This window comes from Miniopterus schreibersii (assembly GCF_964146895.1).
Source record: "Miniopterus schreibersii genome assembly, chromosome: 13".
NCBI lineage: Eukaryota > Metazoa > Chordata > Mammalia > Chiroptera > Miniopteridae > Miniopterus > Miniopterus schreibersii.
This window is the reverse complement of record NC_138113.1, coordinates 31281331-31301857: the sequence shown is the minus strand read 5'-3', so window position 1 is coordinate 31301857 and position 20527 is coordinate 31281331. Positions and strand designations below refer to the sequence as shown.

Here is a 20527-nt window from a genome sequence, read left to right as displayed (position 1 = left end):
TTTCTTCGCAATGAGATGAGCAAGTGACACGTTTACCCGACAATAATAGTATGTGAGGCGAAAACAGGCAAATAAACCCACTCCGTTCTATGTAATTCTACGTGTATAAAAAAAGAAAGAACATGTTTTTATAACAGAGGACATATATTTATTATTATCATTCCCATCTCAGTGTATTAAATACAGGGATGAGTTCCTTGGAGGAGGCGAGAGCAAGTACCCCCCTGTGGGTAACTGTAGTTACGCTAATCTCAGGGCAGAAGGCTGTGGCTGGGCCCTCTGGGTGCTGCGCATGGTTTATGTCATTTGTCTTTCCAACTCTTTCTACTTGGAGACGTGCAGGGTGCAAAGCAGGCCCAGAGATAAATATCCTTAACGTAAGACGCCGTGATGATGAGCTTGCTTTCTCTTCTCTCTCCCTCACAAAGATAACAAACAGAGGAGGGGAGGGTGGCACATGGGGAAGCGGAGTTAAAATGTACTGCACGTTACTAATCCTAACATAACATTGGCAGCTTGCACCATCCCCCTGCCAAACCCAAATTAACACGCTGCCTTACTGGAAGGCAAAGGCTGCAGCTATATTTATAGCTCAATTAACAAGTTTCATAACTAAACCTCCAGAAGTTCTAGGCAAACCTGACAAATGCTATGCATCTTAACACCACGGTGACCCTGCCAGAACGCCACCGTCTCCTCACGGGGAACAGCGCCTGCTATCACCTTGCGAGAACAATGATGATTGGCACTGGCCCATCTGATAAAGGGAAGCTGGCTGGGCACCCAGGCTCTTGTCAGGGGTACGTCTCGAAACAACTCCCAACCAACACGCATACGGTTGATTCAAGCAGGCGGCAAATTCTTCTTTGCTTTGCGGAAGAATGGAAATGCCTGCTCCTCGGGAGCCAGTGACTGCCACCTGATGACTAAGGAGCTTTGGTCCTTCCGGGAGCAGTGCGGCAGAAACACAGGGTATGTCACTTGGCGGTGTTATAACTTTAAAAGCAGCAGAAAACCTCTTCATAATATCTGCTAAGCAGGTTATCTTTGCTTGAGGGAGAAAGGCTTCTTCAGAGGATTCTTGGTGAACAGGAGGCACTGTTAGGTTGACTAGGAAGGGGGCGGCCTTCATCTCAATACAGCTCTTCCCTTGACGTGGAGCAAACTGCCGTCAGCATCCAGGTCCAGGTGGGCTTCCCCCTTATTTAGGAATAGCAGACGTGCACATCTGGCTCCTCTGTGGGACCGTGAGCTCCTTGAGCGAGGAAGGAGCGGGCATTCTGCTACACTGTGTCTTCCACAGCACTTAGCTCAGAAGTAAATAACAGTAAGGGTTCAGCATTTGTGATGAATGAATCAATGAGTGAATGATTTAATAGATAAATTGGATGAATAAACAGTTTAATAGATAAACAGTACTAATCTACATAATACAATCGAAACTTATAATTCCACAAGCCTCTTGTTTTAATTTTTAGGCTACCACTGTCATAGGTTGCAGAAATTTGTAAAAACACCTACAATCTGCTGATCAGAGCCCTTAATCCATTTCTACTGCTTCAAAACTCTTGGCTACTAACACGGGAGGGAAGTAAATGGTTAACTACTGATGCTATTTTAATATATTCAGGTGCATGACTTTGGGTAAGTTACTAATTCCTGAGCTTGAGTTTCCTTGCCTTTAAAATGAAAGAGTTAATCTAGAATTATCTTTAAGTGTCTCTTCAACTTTAAAATATTATGATTTTATTTTTCTGCCATCTAGTCATTCCTACATATTAATGGCATAACTCTTCCCTCTCCTATCGCCTTAAAAGGATGATTGCAGAATCTATTTTTAACGCACCCAACTTCTGAATCCAGGATGACAGCACTGCACTATTTTTCTACCCTTTGCACTTTCATCGCAGAGCCTTTGATTCCCAAGCACAAGGGTATTTTTTTCCGAGGAGTAGAAATGGACCATTTTCTCAGGACAACTTTGTGGCTGCTGAGGAATCGTAAAGCTACAAGCACAGGATAAAGAGGATAATACGAAGTGAGGTGCTGTGGTCAGGGTAGACTGGAGTAAGACTAAGGAAATTCCGCCAGGGTCCAGGGATCTAGTGCCTCTCCCAGTTTTTTCAACGAACAGAATCCAGAACAAAGATGTCTCTGCAACAAGGACCATAAACAGGTACTCAACTGGCCAAATATGGCCCCAAAATATGTTCAGTGGGCCGAGTCATGTGTAGCTGCTCTTATGTTTTAATGTGAGTCTAAATAACTGCCTTTGGGTGGGTCATGAACCGACTAGTTTATCAATGCCCTTACCACTCCCTACGTCTTACATGTATGCCTTATCTTTTCATTCATTCATGGTCCTGGTCCTCTGCCAAACTCACTGTATCTGTCTTCTCCCACCAGGACAGAATGCTATGTTCCACGAGGAAGACATCGTCTTCTGTTTGTTCGTTGTGACGCCCAGAGCCTAGAGGAGCGCTGCCTCAGGAGGTATGCTGTAAATATCTGCTGGCTGACTGAATGAGTGAACAAACAAAACTACCCTGCCAACTGCTCCCTCTCAGAGCGCCCATCACACTCTGTTCACGCCACCACAACAGCCTTAACTCAACACACCTGTATTCAGTACCAGACATGGCACCAAGTACTAGAAACATTGATGAATGAGACAGAATGGAGCAGAGTTCCTTGTCTCAAAAGCTCACATTTAAGAGAAAGGATCAGGCACATAGACAAATATGACAATAGAGCGGAATAGTTTTCATGAGGGAGCTATGTTAAAAGTTCTATGAAAAGATTGACAGGAAAGCGGGAAACATTTGCAATAAGCCTCAGCATAGTACAGGTTCGTTACCTGGGCGAGGGAGAGCGCATTCCATAAAGAGAAGAGTGAGAAAAAGTCGCAGAACAATGGGAGGGCACGCGCTTGGCGCACAGGCCACTTCGGGGGAGGCAGAAGAGGCGTGGAGCAGGAGTGGGTGGAGGTGGCACTGGGAAGGCGGCACCTTTGCAGCACTGTGAAGACCTTTGAGGCCCCGCTGAGGCGTTTAGATGCTCTTTTGCAGGGAAGAGATACCATTAGAGTACTTCCAACAGCGAGTCCCAGGAGGAGCATGGTGTTTGAGAAAGTTACTCTGACGTCACTGCAGGGGTGGGTTGGCATGAGAATCAGCTGGGAGGTTTTTACAGTAGTGCAGAGAAGAAGTGATGGGAGCCTAAGGCAAGGCAAGAAAAGCTGCATGGCTCTGAGGAGAAATGTATGCAACAGGAATTGTGGAAATAATTAACAAGTGAGAGAGAGAGGTGAGGATCAGGTGTGGGCCTGAGCTTTCTGGCCTAGGTGAGCTGGATAGATGGACGATGGTGATGTTGAGGAGACGAGAGAAGAAGGTACAAGCAGGGGAATGGCCGCTGAGGTGTCAACAGGGTCAGCGGTGACCTTCTTCAGGGTAGTTTCAGAAAAACGAGGGGAATGAAAATAAATGCAGTGGATCAAAGGATGACTATGATGTGAAAATTCAAAGGCTCCTAGAAGAAGGGGTCATTTATTTATTTTTCAAAAAAACTCGGTGAAGGGGGAGGGAGGGGTGAGTAGCTAGAGACAGGAGATTTGTAGGGCAGTGAACCTGTTCTGTGTAACACTACAGTGGTAGGTCCTTGTCCTTCTAGGTTTGTCGAAACCTGAGAATGTACAACACCAGAGTGAGCTCTAATGTAAACGATGGACTTTGGGTGATAATGATGTGTCAGCGCAGTCGTGTTGATTGCAACAAATGTAAGGCTGGGGCCATGTTCTGACCACATGTCGCTGTGGTGGGGGATGTGGTTAATGGGAGAGGTTACGTGCGTGTGGAGACGGGGGGGATATGGGCAATCTCAGTACTTTCCACTCAGTCTTGCTGTGAACTTAAAAATGTTCTAAGAATAAAGTTTATTAATTAAAATAAAATTGGTGACGTTTTGTAAGTGTGTAAAGGAAATAAGGTGGTATCTTGAGAGGAAAGCATTGTCAGGAAAGATAGTAGTTTTCTTTCTCTCTATCTCGAATTTAGAATAAGAGAGACTTACATAAGTATACTTATATATGTATTTTTAGGCTGTGATGTGGTCTGTGAGGAAAATATTTGAGAGAGAAAATATAACTGATGCAAATAAAAGTCTTTGGGAAAGACTTAGAACAGTGCCTAGTGCATAGTAATTGTTCAATAAATGTTAGATCCTTATCACTACTATAATATCTATTACTTTCTTTTTTATTGTATAGTCATTTAGGTCATTGCCCTAGCTCACTAATGAGACCATTAGCTCATATAGAGAAAGGCTGCAACTGCTTAGAGATTGTGTTCCTTATACACACTTAGTATAGTTCCTCCAACAGAATCTTCATTCAGTGATTGATTCATTAATATAGGTATTGAACAAATGGTAGAATTTAATTGTCTCCAGTGGTCATCTTGGCTTCTGCCTTTATTCCAATCATGCTTTAAGCATTTTTATCCTTACCTTTGACACACCATACGGTATCTATTAAACTAAAGGCCCTGTCCTTCTCAGGTCACAATGCTAACCTTGCCTGTGTCAGCTGTGAGACTTTCAGCCACATGTAACACAATTACAGGTCTAGAGGAAGGAGGCTGAGGACTCTCGCTGGGACGGGATCAGAGTCTCCACAATGGCACCAAGAATTAGGTTCCTTCTACTTTTCTGCCATGCTGGTCTCAGTGTTGGCTTCATCAACAGGTTGGCCTCCCTCAATGTCAGAACATGACCACAGTAGTTTTAGGTGTCACATATAGAAAGAACGACATCCAGATAATGAGACCGTTTCTTCCTAGGTACCTTTGTCATAAGAGGGAATCTTTCCAGGAGATTCCCAGCAGACTTGTCTTACATTTCATTGGCCAGGATTGTGTCACAAGCCCAAACTTCTAGCCACCTTTAGGTAGGGGGCCGCTATATGGGGAATGGGGCCGCTATAATTGCCTTAGGCTAATCAGGAGCCAGCCCCTCGGGAACAGAAGGAAACTTTTCAGAAGTCCCTGATCCTGAGGAGAGGGGGCCCTGAAATGAGCAGGGTTCTTTTGGAAGCTTTAAGGTATGGGGTGGAGCAGAGAGATGATCATTAGCCAGGCAGTCAACAGCTGGCTAGATCTGAATTGAAACCAATATAGCATAAGAAAAAATGACATAAAGTGGACATAAAAATCTATGTTTAGAAGTTACTCTAGGAGCAAATAGATGATACAACAGTAAAGTAATGAACAAGTAAAAACAACAAGTTTCAAGCAGGTGACATGAGAAGGGCATTATCCAGGCCCTTGGAGACTCACCACACACGCTGCTCTGCCATCTTAGTGCCCACGATGCGCGGAGAGAGGGTCTGCATCCACTTCAGCGTCTGCTTTGTGTCAGACCTGATACCAAAATCTGGAAATAAATATTAATAAATCAGGTACCCTTCATTAAAGAGTACATAATCTAAAACAGAAAACCAACAAATAAACAACTGTAATGTGTTTTTAGGTACATAACAAGTATCCAAAGCACAGTCTAGTGCAAAATTAGCAGTGGTCAATTTTATTTTGGAGCAGAAAGGATTTCATAAAGGAATGTGGTGCTTGGACTGGGTCTTGAAATATAATTAGTTGTCTAACAGATTAAAGGGGGGCTGGGAAGGGCATTCCAAAATCAGGAAATATTATAGCCAAAGGTGTACAAGTGTGAATTACTAGTATTCTGCCTCCACAAAACTCCAAGCGGATCTAAATGGCTGGAGAATAGAGTTGAAGAAGTATGGATGGAAGTGAGCCTGGAGATTCTGGCAGGAACCAGCGTATGGAAGGCCTCTTTGCCCGCTCGTATATAAATGGGTATTTTATGTAACAAGTAACAGCAAAGGCTAAACAGAGTGAATAGGCATTTTAAATATCACTAGAAGATGAGTCACTGGGAGGTGGGGGTAAGAACAAGTCTAGCGGTGGCATGAACAGTTGGGGCAAATCCATAACAATGCTTGAGCCAAGGCAATGACAGAGCCTGGAAAGAGGCAGGAATAAAATACCTGATGGAACTCAGTGGAAGTTTGGATGTGGGAAAAGAAATGGGAAAGTCCAGCATGAATGAGCAGGTGACAGTAAATTAATCAGGATGGAGAAAATAAGAGAGGCTAAAGAGCAGTATGATAAACTCATCCAGGTTTGCCCGGGACATCCCCAGTCTTAGCACCAAAAACTCTGCATTCTGGGAAACCTCTCTGTCCCAGGCAAACAGGGGTAATTGCCTATCATATAAGGAAAGGTACACTTTGAGGAACATATGATACGTTCAGTTTGGAAGATGATGAATTTTAAACCTATTGAGCAGAACAATTCAATCTGCATCTACCTAACCCCAAACAGCTGGTCAGTTCAAACAGCTTCCACATTTCCACTGTCCCATAGGTACCACCATCCAGCATTCATGCAGTTAAGGAAGGAGGCCCTGGCACAAAGGGTTAGATAGTCAGTCTTTCTCTACCGGGGTTGCGGGGCTGCAAATACAATTTAAAGGATGAGTGATGGACACCTTTTGAGGCATTTGTGCAAATCATTTTTAAAAAATATCCTTAAAAGGAATACATCCTATTGTGACTTATGGTCATTTCTATCAAGGGGGCTACCCATCTGCTTTTGCTGCCTACAATATGATTCGTCAGAAAACAGAATGCTTTGAGGCCTTATTAACCTTTGTATCACAAAGACATCCCTGTACTGTACATCTACAAGCACTCAATAATAGGTTGCAAAAGTGAATTATTTTAAGCTCATAAATGTACATATTACATTCATTGCACATTAAATCAAAACAGCTATGATCTGTAAACTCTTTTACCTTTTTGTTTTTTAACAAATAAGAATTTGAAAAACATGTAGCAGAAAGTTTTAGGTTTGTACAACAACTCTGAAAGATCCTAAACATTCAGTTTAGATTTTGTAAAATACTAAAAACATCGTGGTAAGAAGGAAGTTCTGTGGAATATATCTATTTGTGCTTGAGACCAATATTGTTCCACCAACAGCTTGCTCTATAAACTGACCCAGTGCTCCGAGAGCCCCCAAATGCCTTATTTAAAACAACGGGGCAGACATTGCGGATGGTGTTCAACTCTTAACTTAGCAATTCCCAGTACTGATTTAAACCAGACCTTTAGTGTTATTTTAACATAGGTTTTGGATTTAATTATCTTAAATGTCTAAAAGAATGCATGCAATTCCCAAACTGTTTATCTCTTTTATGGTAAAATCTCTTCCCCTATCCCTAGAAATCTGTTTTAATTATTTAATCAGTTTGGCTGAAACTCACAAAGCATTAAATTGTTAGTTGTTACTTAACATTCCTTATAAATTGCATTTATTAATTTCTGGATAGAGACTTGTCCATTGCTACAGTAATTTAAATTAGTACCACATGGTTACAGGCCGCTGCTGAATGATGATTAAATCTTTGGGGCAGATTCAGTCTTTTAAGATATTTAAATGGCACTAGAGATAAGCTAACCAAATTTGGGTCCAAGAAGTTACAATTTATCAAAAATGTAATAAACCATGGCCAGAATATTCATTGTAAGCAGCACATAATGTGGGCCATGAAATGACATTGTAGCGTCTCTCTCGCTGTGGCCACAGGGAAGTGCTGACAGTGCAGACGCAGCGATGCTCCATTGATATTTAACAGTTGCCATCTACAAGGTACTTTGCAATATTGTGGCTCTTTATACACTCAAGTCCCCCCGATACTCTATCAGTCATTTTGTTATTCGACACAGTGACACATTCTTTCCTTGGCGCTTTAATTTCACAGGAGCCAACAATCAACACAGTGCACAGCCCTCTGGAATTTTAGCAACAGAAGGCGGAACCGTAGGACCTTGGTGGCATTTCAGAATGACACATCGCTGGGGGAAAGAGCTCGGTGGGGACTGTCGACTCTAGACTAATTAGAAACAGATGACGGGCAGGAGGCACTGGGAAAGTTAAGGGATCTCTCCCAGGTCACCAAGGTGGGGAGAGGTCCTCCAACTCAGTTTCTTTACCTGCCATCCAAACCTGTTTCTGCGACGCCTCTGACCACCGAGGCCATTCAACGGATCCAGGGCTTATTCTCATATCCCTGAAAGGACCTGATCGTTTCTTCCCAGGGAACCAACTGGGGAAATCAACTGATTTAAAAATGAATCTTCCCACGGCTTCTGACTACTTAAAAAATAATAATAATTTAATAAGAGGGTGATAGGCAGGTCATAGAAGAGACCATAAGTGTCTCCTACTGGAAAGACTGACTGAAATACGGGTAAAATAACAAAATCAACTCATAATATAATAGATTCTTCTTCCTGCAGCTAAAGATAAATATTAAATAATCCTAGGTGCCGCTGGCTGGAAATTAATTTCTGTAAGGCAAATAGTGTAGTGCGTATATGTGTTTCAATTTCTGTTTGGCAAGGTGCCTATTTTGAGCATCCTGCACGGACCTTTAAAGTACTTGGGATGCTCTGATAATGCAGATGCTTAAACAAGAATTGCTTCCTCAGGGCTCCCAAGCACTGTGAAAAGTCTGTTTTGGATCATCAGACTCCCCACTAATTCCAGGTATTCAGTCTAAAAACACAACATTTTTTTAATGCATTAATGATACATTGCAGCCTCTCTGAATTGAACTGTGCCGGGAGATGGGAGTGACATTAACTTATTAGAGGCGTCACAAAGTGCTGAACCACTACAATTTGTGTTCCCCAAATTACAGTCAGGTGCAGTTGCCGGCACGGGGCAGGTTGAAACAGGATACACAGTGAGAGAAAGAAAAGTGTTTCAGAGAGAACCCTCTAATGATTAATTTACAATAGAAAGAGAAATGAAGGGCAAACGGTTGTATTCTAAACCATGAAACTATTTCAGACATCCCACCTGTCTGCTCTCAGGCCATGCGAAAGTTGAGACATTTTTACCCTCCAGGCCCAATTGTTTTAACTGTGCTTAGTGAGCACTTTGAGGAATCACATAAAATGTCCCCAGGAAGCCAAGCACACTCAGGACCACTTCCAAAGAAACAGAAATGTTTCAATACAAACCAATAACAAAACATCCACAGTCTAAACTTCTTCATAAGTTCCCTTAAAGCAATGACTTTTTAAAATCAGAAACACTTATCCCTGGAAGAATCTTCTGCCAGGAGCAGGGGGGTGAGAGCTTGGTGGTATCCTGGAATAGCAAACGCCATGAGACAAGGTGAGTTCTTAGGGGTCATGGAGAGAAGAGGAAAGTCTCGGGGAGTCAATGGATGGAGTAACCCTCACTTGCACGTCTACTCCATTTCTTTCTATAGAAGGTTTTAGCAGAACCCTGGGCCTATAAATGGAACCTGGGAGTGGGATCCCTCACTTTGACATTCTACCAGCACCCCGTGCCTCGTTCCAGAAGGGACATGCAGCCCAGCATACTGACCAAGTTCTGACTTGCGTCACTGCATTCTGTCTCCTCTGAACACCTCCTGGAACTTCATCTGGTCCTCATTCCATGTTGTAAACCAATATGAGCTGTTGGAAAGTTGCCCTTGAGGTGGCTGTACTTCAGTACTGGGCAACATGACTCATGAATATTTTTAACAGTCAAGGCCATATGCTCCTCTCCTTTGCAGAGCATGGTGCCAAACAGAGCTTCTTAAATAAAACACACAGTGTGGCAGCTACTGTCAGGCACACTGGGAAGAGGCTCAGAGTCGGATGTGTTCTCACAGAGAAGTGAAAGGTCCCTGAGTTTAAAAGAGACAACCAGCTGACATGGAGCTAAGAAAATATTGGGAAGATAAAGGGCTTGTTTTTGTTCCCTGTTTTCATCTTTGTTTCTCTGCTTGATTTGTTTTACAGATCAGTTAAGGAAAATGCTTTATCCTAAGTCAGCCTTCGAGTTAACCCAAGCGCTCTCTCTCCACGCCACTTTCCCCCGCCTCTCTCAGGACTGGAGGGTCCCAAGGAGATGCTGCCCACAAGCTCACCAACACTCAGAGCTGCTGTCAAAGAAAAGGAAACATCCCTTTTTCCGTGATACGACGACGTTTCAACATGCAATGACACCCATGGGCTGGGGTAAAGTGGGAGTAACTTCTAGAATAGCTTTTAGAGGAGATGGGGCTCCATGGCAAGGGAGAGAATGGTGAGAAAAACAGAAGCACAGTTGCTTGGAAAAGGGTGGAGACTGAGAGGGACCAACATGGAAGGGGGAAGGTGCAGAAAGGAGACTGGCGAATGCCTGGGATTCATTTTAGGCTCAACAGGCCCAAATTTCAACTTTCCATTGACAATTTTGTAAATCTCCAACACTGCTGTGTTTTTGAATAGTGATCTATATAGAATTATCCAGCTTAGTTGACCAGCAGGACTTATTTTTGCAACCTTTCTGGGTCGATGCAGTAACCTGGCACTCACTGAAAAGCCCAGCACTGTCGGGTGCTGTGTTAGGGAGGGGGATCCGGCAGGAACAGGCAACACGGTCCCCGCCTCCCAGATCTTACGTGGCTACACTAGCGTGTGATAAGCATGATGGGAACGGCGGTGTGGGGTTGGGGGCGCGTCCCCAGAGGAAGGGAGAGCTAAGCTGGGACTTTCAGGATACAGAAAAACAATTCTGATCAATGCCACGGGCTAACTGCACCAGAAGGAAGCAACTAAGAAAAGGCCGTTACACACGTGAGGATAACGAGAGTTTGTTGGAGAGCACAAAGCCTACTGTGCCGCCAGTCTGAGGGGGCCACGACCATGCCAGCTGGGATCCAGCGTCGATCTTGAGTTTCTAAATGACGCAAGGAGAGTATGTAGCTGTGCCGTCCAGCCCCAAACTGCTCCTGCCCTTGCTGCCGCCTCCCTCTGATGACCTCTGATGAATAAATAAGTTAATACATCTAATTTTCTCTTGTTCCTGCTGTAACTTGGCACTGTGCTCACCCTGCCCCTTGCCCTATCTGGTGACAGGATTCCCGTGGCCCTGGTTATATAGTCACATCACCATAAAGAGCATAAACAAGGTCCGTCGGGAGTGAAAGAACTTCAAAAGCAAATGCCACCCAGCTCTCTACTTGCCATGTGTAGTTTAGGGTAAATCAACTGCCCGGCTCGACAGGGGTGGCTTAGCTTCCGATAGAACATGCCAGGAATTGCAGGGGATTCACCTGCCCTCCCTCCTTCAGGAAGAGTTATTCTGTTTTACTATCTTTACTTCGAAGCGTAAAAGATGCGATCACCTAGTGCTCAGGCTGTCCTGTACCTAATGTCTGTATGGTTCAGGAAAAAAATGAATATTCGCCCCTCCTGTAGAAAATACCTCGGATGGGACTGCTCACTTTTTGTTCAGATAGGTTGCTGTCTGTTACGCACGGCTTTAATTATTTCTCCGATTGGCTTTTATATGCACTTTCTCTCCTGTTGTGGCAGGGTTTTATTATTATTATTATTATTATTATTTTTAATCCCAGGGGAAAAAAGGAAAAGAGTCAATAGGGAAAAAGAACAAATGCCGTAAAACCTCCTATAACAGCGGCTCAGCGGGAAGCGTGGTGTTGCAGGGCAGAGCTGCACACCTGATGATTCTCTTGCGATGATCGGGTTTTTACCATTTCCAATTTAATACTTTTTCTAATATATTATATGTTACCTCCCATGTATTTAAGCTGTACTTAAAAGCATGCTAAGAACTGGTAATTCTTTAATGGTTGTTCACTTACAAGCGATTGTGGGTCATTACACAATCATTTAAAGGGCATTAATGAGAACCATTTAATGGTTTTAGTAGAATATCATTGTAAGGGACAGGGGAAAAGTTACTGGCTGTAAATTTTTATGACCATTTCTTACAAAACGTATTACTTTAAAGATTTATGTATGTAACAATGAGTACAATAAAAGCCGTGCTAAAAATAATTTGAAATCAAAGTAATGCATATAGATAAGTCTTTGCTCTGCTGCAATTGGGTGGCCCCTTTTTAAAAAAAAAAAATCTTCCTTTTCTCCTTCCTTCCTTCCTCCCTCCCTTCCTTCCTCACCCCCCCGCCTTTCACCCTCCCTCCCTTTCTTCTCTCTCTGCTTTCCTGCCTCCCACCCTACTTCACTACTTCCATTTTCTTTCTTAAAAGACATTTTTAGTACCACTAAAGATTTTATTTTCAATGAGAACCATTAGATTGAATTCGTAACCGACGCGCTTTTTAGTTGGCTGGGGTGGAAGGCCAGGGGGGACAATTCAGCAGGACAGCATTGCGTGGGATGCCCCACGTGGAGTGAAGCTTTGTTTACAGACCTTCCCCCCACATGTCAGTATTTTACCCTATTTCCTCTTACTATGCTACAGGACCAAAATAGAAATGCTAAGGCTTTCTAGGACATCAGTCCCTAAGGTAGGACAGGGGACTAAAAAGGAAGAGGAGCTGATCCTGGGGGTGCACCCATAGAGCTCTGTAAAGTACATACAAAAAGGGGGCCTTGCGTATACCCCGAGGCGTGCCCAGCATCCTCCCATGCAGCTCACCTCTTGAAAAGGAAATGGGTTTTTGAGGAGCTCACTCTACTGAGGTAGTGACCTTATTAAAGTGCTTTAATAACACAACAGTCACCGTATTCGCCTGGTTTTGTCCACTTGCGACTCTCGTGGAATACATATTGGGTAAGACAATGCCCCTTCCCAGGATCCTCGCATAAGCAGGAGGATATTTCTAATTAAAAAGGCAGAGTTAGCACAGCCCATGAAATGAGCAGAACCGTGTCTCTACAAATGCCGAGGTTTTACTGTTCATATTAAGTAACGCTTGTATTTCTCTCTGAATCTGCCCAATACCCATTACCAATAAGAGGAAGATTTAAGATAACTTGGTGAAAAGATGGTGAGTTACAACTTTTAATTAAAATGTAGAAAAGAGTTGCTTTAGAGTAAACATGATAATACTTTCACGATCATTGCTTTTTTATGGAGAGAACAACAAAAGCAACCTGAATATTTTCAAATGTGACATTATCAAGTCAGGCAAAGGAGGCTTTCAGAAAGTTACGCATGTCCCAGAGAGAAGACTGTGCCCTTGGAAACCCCAGCAGAATTCAGCCCCCACTTCTGGATCCACAGGGATCCCTTTACTTGACCTATGCAGGTAAATCAGTGGTGAGAGAATAAGGCCAGCATCGGGGTGGACACAGATTATTTTCACCAAAGAGTAATTGAATAAATGATAACAGGAAAGAGAAGAGATGGTTTTCTATGTAACCTATATATCTTGTTACGAAAATTTTTTAATAAATCTAATGTAAAGTAAAATATTATTGGTGCTACGTTCCACATTGAGTGTAGCAGTGTGATTGGCAGATTAGTGATTGTGTGTGTATGGGGGCTCCCTTCACCATAATTAGTTAATACTGATGCAAACCTAGCTTCATGCCTCCTTCTAACATTATCTCCAGCCCTTCCCCTAAATAAATGTCCTATTACTATTAAGTCTTCTCTGGCTCAACCTGTGTTCTGAGTCTTCTCTCCATCACATGATTCCTGCTGAGTCCTGCCAGGAGTCACCTTAACTTCTCCCTGCCCATCTGCTCTCAGTCTGGATCAGCTCAAGCCCACTTCCTCCACGAAGCCTTCCTGACCACTCTAGCCTGAGGTCTAGCTTTAAAAACCTAAATCTACCACCAAATACTTAGGTGAACCATGGTGAGAAGTCAGGGGGAAGACAGACTGCTGACCCTCTGGCAGGCCGGCCATGCTTTGGGATCAGTTAAATTCTCTGTTAATCACATCTTCCTTATAAATCTATTGCAATAATTACATCAAAAACACTTTAAGACAGCATCTGGAATAGTGTAGTTTCATAATAAGTGTTGGTTCTTTTTCTCTTTCCCTCCGTTTCAGAGAAATTTGAGTTTAAATCACTCAGGGGTAATAATTTGTTATATTTACTTTCCTATGACTTTCAACTTTTGTTTTGTTTTGTTTTGTGGGCTTGCGTTCTCCATCCTTTCTCCCCACTAGTCTATGATCCCCCAGAGCAGGGACCCTTAGTTAGGTATCACCACATCCCCTGCCTCGCTTAGCAGAGTTCTAGAGGTACAGCTAAGATCAATAAATATTTATTATAAGACTGAATATTAGTCACTTTCTCTAATATTTGGAAAAAAATTAACTTCCACAAAAAAGAAGCCCCAAATTAGCAACACCATATTCTATCGTTACACCTCTCATACACTGTACATGCCTGAATTTGCATGCAATGGAGAGAGGGTGTTGAACAGCCTGATTTCATGTTACTTCCCATCACCTGAGCTGGAAGGAAGATCATGAATTTCATTCCAATGTATCTTTACGGATGGAACTTTTCTAGGCCTAGGGACGTCGTGTATCTTTGTACTTCTAGGCAAGTGTTAAACAATAAAAATATTGGCCCCGAGATCTTGGGAAGTGAGCAGAGAGGATCAATGCAAACAAGGAGAATTAAATTTAAGCCGCATGCACTATGATGGAAAGATGGCCTGTGGTCTTGGCGTCAGAGCGCAGTAGATTTTAGCATTTAACATTGAACTTACAAGCCTCTTCCGTTGATAAAATGGGGTCGGCAGAGCAGAGCAGTCATGAGCTTGGCTTCGGCGACCTGTCAGGTTCCACAGCCACCCTCTGCCTCGATTTCCTGCAGGTAAAACAGAAAGAACGGTTCCTGCCTCCTACGTTGTCGCGAGGAGTAAAGAGGCAACAGGGGACGGGCCTTGTAGAGTGAGGGCGATGCGAGGACCGGGTGTGAAGCTGGGAGGGCTGGAGGCCCCTGGGGGTGACTCCGTAGTCCCGGTTCCCCCCTTCAGCTCCCCGCTGCTTCGGAAGGAGCGGGCCAGCAGCCCGCCAGGGCGCGAGGCTCGCACCCAGCCTCAGGGGAGGGAGGGGCGGCGTTTCCCCAAGTCCTTCCTGCGGGTGCTCTGCACTTGTAAACGCCCTGTGTTCCAGGGGTTTTGGTGCTGACCCCCTGAAGTGGAACATCTGAATTAAGAAAGTAAAAAAGTAAAAGAAATACAAAAGATGCAAAAAAAAAAAAAAAGGGAAATGCTGCCAAGGGGTGGGGAAACATCATGAGATAAAGGAGTCAAGGGGCCACACCACTTAAATATCTTTATCCCGGAGATGCCAACAAAAGCAAGAGCCGTTAAATGCATTACGACATCAAATTGACAATTTCTAGCAAAGTTGAGCTCTTAGAATCAAACTGAAGTGTGGGTGGTGGCGTCGGACATTATACATCTGACTAACAGTTGGGAAAGTAATGATTTTGTGGATTAAGCTGGGAGGTTGCTACATCCTTAAAAGACATGCAGTAATATGTGTCATCTGATTGTGATGCGATTTCTAGAAAGAGAAAGGTAAGTTAAAAATAGCGATTCCATTTTAATGCTGTTTACGCTCGCCTTTGTCTGGAGTCCAAAAATGACAACATGTTTTTCCCATTTACCGCAGCAATATCATTTTTATATAAAGTCTGAAACCGTGGGCTTTGCCAAGGCACCCCTCCAAGAAGGTAAGCCCAGCATTCCCATCCATCACAGCCCTTCAGACTTTTCTTACTTAAGGGCTTGTCATTTTGGTGGGGATGAAGTGTACGGAATACCAGCCACACTGAGCTTTATTCCTCACGCTGTTTGTGATAAACTTCAGGGGACATATTTAACATTCAACAAAAAAATGAAATTTCTGGGGCCATCCCAGCAGGAGGATAATTTCACTGCTCTTACAGCAGCACCGAGCTTTAAGGCACTGCCAAACGGTCCAGGCACACAATGCAAAAAATATATATATATATATATTATATATATATATATATTATATATATATATATATATATATATATATATATATATATAATTCTGGGGGAGGTGGGAGAGGGGGTGTCTCTGCAAGCTCCTGAGACACTGTGTATTAATCTACAGCTCATCCCCATGCTATTGTTGTTATTGTGCTGTTGTTGTTATTGCTCTTTGTCTTCTCAGGAACAGTCTCCTCTGGGAAGCAGAGCCTTCGCCTTCTGGCAGGGTAGTCATTCTTTTGGATCACAGGGTATCATTTTCTCAGCTTCTTGGAGTTGCTGAATTGCTGAGAAACCATGGGAGTTTGGGCTGCACGCATGGAGGAGGCACAGCCGGAGGCTGGCTCTGGGTGCATGCCTCCGCCATTCTCCTCTGTCCCTTTGGACCCATTCTTTACAACCTGGGAGAAACAGCCAAGTTGCCAGAACTCGGCTTTGTTTTCAGATTCACTTCGACCATCATTCCTGGGGACCTAATAGGACCCAGGTCTGTGCTTGGGGCTGTTGAAGATAAGAGATTCCAAGTTTTGGAAGAAAGTTAAGGTTGAGACACATTAAATTCACACACACACGTACACCATCGGGCCTCCAAGAGCATAGGGTAGACATGTCCTCAAACTCTTCTGTCCTTAGAAATGGGTTAGAACATCCCTAGCAAAGCCCTAAGGAAAGTACACTTGCTGGAACATTAACCCCGATATTTGGAGATCTCTTTTCTGCTGGCGGTAGGAGAGCAGAGACAATGTTAATTGCAAGACAATGGGCAGAGTCGCAGGGTTTGACTTTCATGCTCTAACAGGGCCAGAGAGGGAGATTACAAGGAAAACACAAAGGCAAATGCATGAGGCGGTCTTCTGCATCTCCAGGGAGGGAGATGAGCATCACAGGATTTGCTGTAGAGGCCCACGGCCAGCACGATCTATTAAATAGCTCAAGTTAGTCAATGTGGAAGAAATTTTTAGACACACATGCCCAACCATATGTGCATGGCCAAGATTTAAAATAGAAAAGTGAGAGACTGTTGGATGACTGAGGATTTTTCCCTTGCCAGGAAGTCCTCCTTAAGGATTTCATAGCTTGCAATAGAGAATTGCTTTGCCAGACGAGCCAAGAAAAAGACACAGAAGATTGGGACCTGCTTCCTTAATGATGAAATGTCACACTGCTATGTAAATCAACCCAAAGAAAAGAGGCAGGCATGATTAAGATGGCTTTGCAGAAACAAGAGAGGTTTCTCGACATGTGCTCCCTAAACTGCTTTGACTCCTCAGACCTCAGGGCTGGAGGCGCACAACACAATGGGACCTTAATGGTGGCTGCATTGGGCAATAAGGGAAGCCTTCTGCCAGTTCTACGTGGCAATGAAAAATTGCATTGTGTGGCCCCAACTCATGAATTCATGAGGGGCAAATTCTCTGTCAAGTTCATGGCAGATCAAAGAGCTACCCCGCTGGGTTTCTGTGTGTGTGTGTGTGTCTGTCTGTCTGTCTGTCTATGCATGTGAAATGAGATAATGAAAAAACAAGAAGGATCCCATTAGCTACATGACCATCAACTTTGTGAATTTTCAGTCACACCAAGTAGATTTTTTATTGTTGACACTATTACAGATGTCACCCATTCCTGCCCCCCTTGCCCACCTCCACCCAGCCCAACTAGACATTTTCTAAGTGGTATTTTATGACCAAACACCCCTCTCGGCAAGTCTGTGCCTCAGTTCCTCTCTCTGATGGCCCACTATCCCACAGCATGGTGTCAGAAACACTGATCTAGCCTGTGATGGCCAATGTTTTGTTATGGCATCACTCAATACCTATGGCTGAAAATAGTCTCGTCGTCTTTGGGAAAAGGGTGGTTTGATTACAGCATACAAATAAAGCTTTCATTTCACACCTTGAAGTTTGATACATGAGGGTTCTGACTCAGGTCATTTGTTGGAATTTATGTGTTTTGGAAGTACTGCAATCATATCTTCTAGAAGTTCCACATCCCAGGAAGCTGCCTTCTAAATTGTACTATGAATTTTTAATTCATTTAGGTTCCTATAATTTTATGCCTAGAGGGGGCTTGAGTATTGATTTAAGCAATTTCTGTCATTTCACAGAATAGAAAGGTGAGGCCCTGAAATGTTAAGTGAGTTGTTATAGTCCAAAACTACTTGGTAGATAAGTCAGTATGAGTTTTGTGGTCCTCTGCCTTCTAATCCTGTACACCTAATATGATACTGAATTTCAGGGTTTTACTATATAATTAACTCTTCCATGTCCCTAGGAATAATATGGATCTCTCTACCAAAAATCAGTCTTTCTGTTTAAACCTTAGCCTATTAAAGCAACAGTGATCTCTGATGACCTACTGAAGAAGAATTCCTTACCAGGAAACATGGGAGGATGTTCTGATGCTAATGAAAATCAAACTGGCATCGTCCAAGTTGCCTTAGTGATCACAAGCACATTACCAATTCATGCCAGGAATAGTCCTGCAATATGAAGAAAATACTAACACGATGGAAGACTGGCCCATGGACCACCTGGAGAATAGCTGTCAACCACAAGTGTTTCCACACAGTGAAAGGAATCACTGCTTCATGGACGGCGATGTGGCTGCCACACTCCTCCCCTGGGATCCACCCAAATAATCGCCTCCTCGTCATCAACAGCTGACCTTGGAGGGTCTTCTACAGAAAACACCAACTAAGTGCCAGGAATCGACAGTCTTCATTTACACTCCAGCTGTAAGGGTGGTAGAAAATGGGGCCCACCTACTTTCTTCACAGGGATAGGAGATGGACTTCAAGGAGTAGAGCTTCATGCCAGAAGGTGACACCATGGCTTGCTAGCAAAACCCAGCCCACAGTCTTCTAATCACACCTCCATATCTCTAACCCAGAGGGCCTGTGTTTCAATCTCCATCTTTCTTGTCAACCTCAATTACTCTTGTAGAGAGCATTTGGCGAAGGCTGCCAGGTCCCCAACAAACTGGGGTTCTGTCACTCTTCAGGAATCTCACAACCGGGTCACCCCATTCTTTTCTATTCTACCTTTCCCAAGTAGTGCAGGGCAACGGAAAGAGCATTAAACAGGAAATTCAGAGACTTGGTTCCAGTTCTGACATTTTAACTAACTACATGGCTTTGGCAAAGTCCCTTGATCTTTCTGAGCCTTGGTTCCTTCATTTGCAAAATGGAAGCTTTAAAGGAGATAAACTCCAGTGTTTCCGGCAGCTTTAGTATTCTGGGACCTTCTTATAGCACAGGACTATTGCCAGAGAGAGGATGGGGGAGATTATGAAGCCCGCATTAGATATGGCTTAAAATTCTCTTAATTACAGTGTCTAACAAATCCTGGGCCCCCAACAAATAATCAAGCATTAAGGGCAAGAATCCCAGCACCAGTTATTGCCCTGCAAGTTGCTACGAAATACTAATGTCAAGTACTAATGATGGTACTTGAATTACTGTATGTACTCAGGTAATTACTGTATGTGATTTGCAAATACGCAACAGCGTGTGCACTGTAACAATACGGGTAACAATACAGTAGATAACAATTTAGGCATACATAAGATTATTTTACCTAGTGTTTCAAAGTCTTTCATAAACATCGGCTCATCTATTTTCTGAATACCCAATAATGCAAGGTACAGCTGGGGATGGAGCAAGGGAGGGAGTGACGTGTGTACCCACACTTTGGAGACGGGCAATGCAGGCCCTGGCAAAAGGACTGATTTCCCCTGGGTGACACAAAGCCAGAAACAGACCTGGGAACACGGACCCCGTTTCTGGGTATGCAGCCTGCTGCTCAGAACACGAGCCTACCCCAGCTCGCCCATCTATAGTACAAAGTTTATGACGTGGCATTACCCATGCACTTTAGGGTGTCAATTTCCTTTACAATTGTATAAAATATCATTTGGAAGGAGGAAGAAATTTATGCTTGTGCACTAAGAGCTCTCCTGCCCGCTCACCCTCTTGGGATGAGAGTTGGTTGGTTTCACCTGAACAGAGTTGCAAATACGAGGCACACACTTAGTGTTGCGAAAGCCGTGGGGTTGGTTTTTTAATTTAAAGAATGACTCGGACTTGGCTACATATTTTAAGCAGGCACTGTATAATACAAATCCACTGAATTTACTCAGACAGGAACAAGTTATGCCATCCTAATACTGTCTAGAAACCAGATGTATAGTTACTGTTTTCTTTTTCTCCCCCCCCCCCCTTATTGCTGCACAAAATTAGTTCCTCGGGATACCGAGATTCTAGAGGCTCATTGTCTTGCAAAATATTCAGGTGCCTCGCGATGATCTACAGTAATAAACCTCCAGTGCTATAGCAAAACACATATAAAAATGTGGAAATATATGTATGCATGTAGACATAAAATGAAATATAGATGCGATATGAGGAAGTGAGTCAGAAACACAAAGAGGAAGCAGGTAGGGAAGCAGGGAGATAGCTTCCCTTCCAGCCGTGCGAACTGAGAAACAGAATGGATGCTCGTTAAAGTAGTGTACCAGGACTCCGATTTGTTCTGTGATTAAGAAGTATCGGTTGGAGGAGACTGGTGAGGGAGATCAATATGCTGGTCTTCATTGTTAATTGACAGCCGAGTCAGAGATGCAGAGTCCATCTCTGTCCACCAGGGGGCTGCGCTTCAGAAGAAACAAGAACCCCCAAAAC

General features: G+C 43.5%; 2 long non-coding RNA genes across 7 annotated transcripts in view; one reads left to right on the top strand and one right to left on the bottom strand.

Annotated features, from left to right (window-relative positions):
* LOC308566451 overlaps positions 1-20527 on the bottom strand; it is a 527240-nt gene that overhangs the window by 128857 nt on the left and 377856 nt on the right. For 3 of the 6 annotated variants that reach the window (XR_014000157.1, XR_014000158.1, XR_014000159.1), the window contains exons 4-5: positions 14591-14691; positions 5334-5430 (exon numbers count right to left, since the gene is read on the bottom strand). This is a non-coding gene — a long non-coding RNA (uncharacterized lncRNA). The remainder of the gene's footprint in view (positions 1-5333; positions 5431-14590; positions 14692-20527) is intronic. The other 3 variants (XR_014000156.1, XR_014000160.1, XR_014000161.1) reach the window with 1 other exon arrangement.
* LOC308566452 lies at positions 595-11953 on the top strand. Its single transcript, XR_014000162.1, has 4 exons — positions 595-972; positions 1818-2176; positions 2407-2493; positions 9905-11953. It is a non-coding gene; the product is annotated as an uncharacterized lncRNA (long non-coding RNA).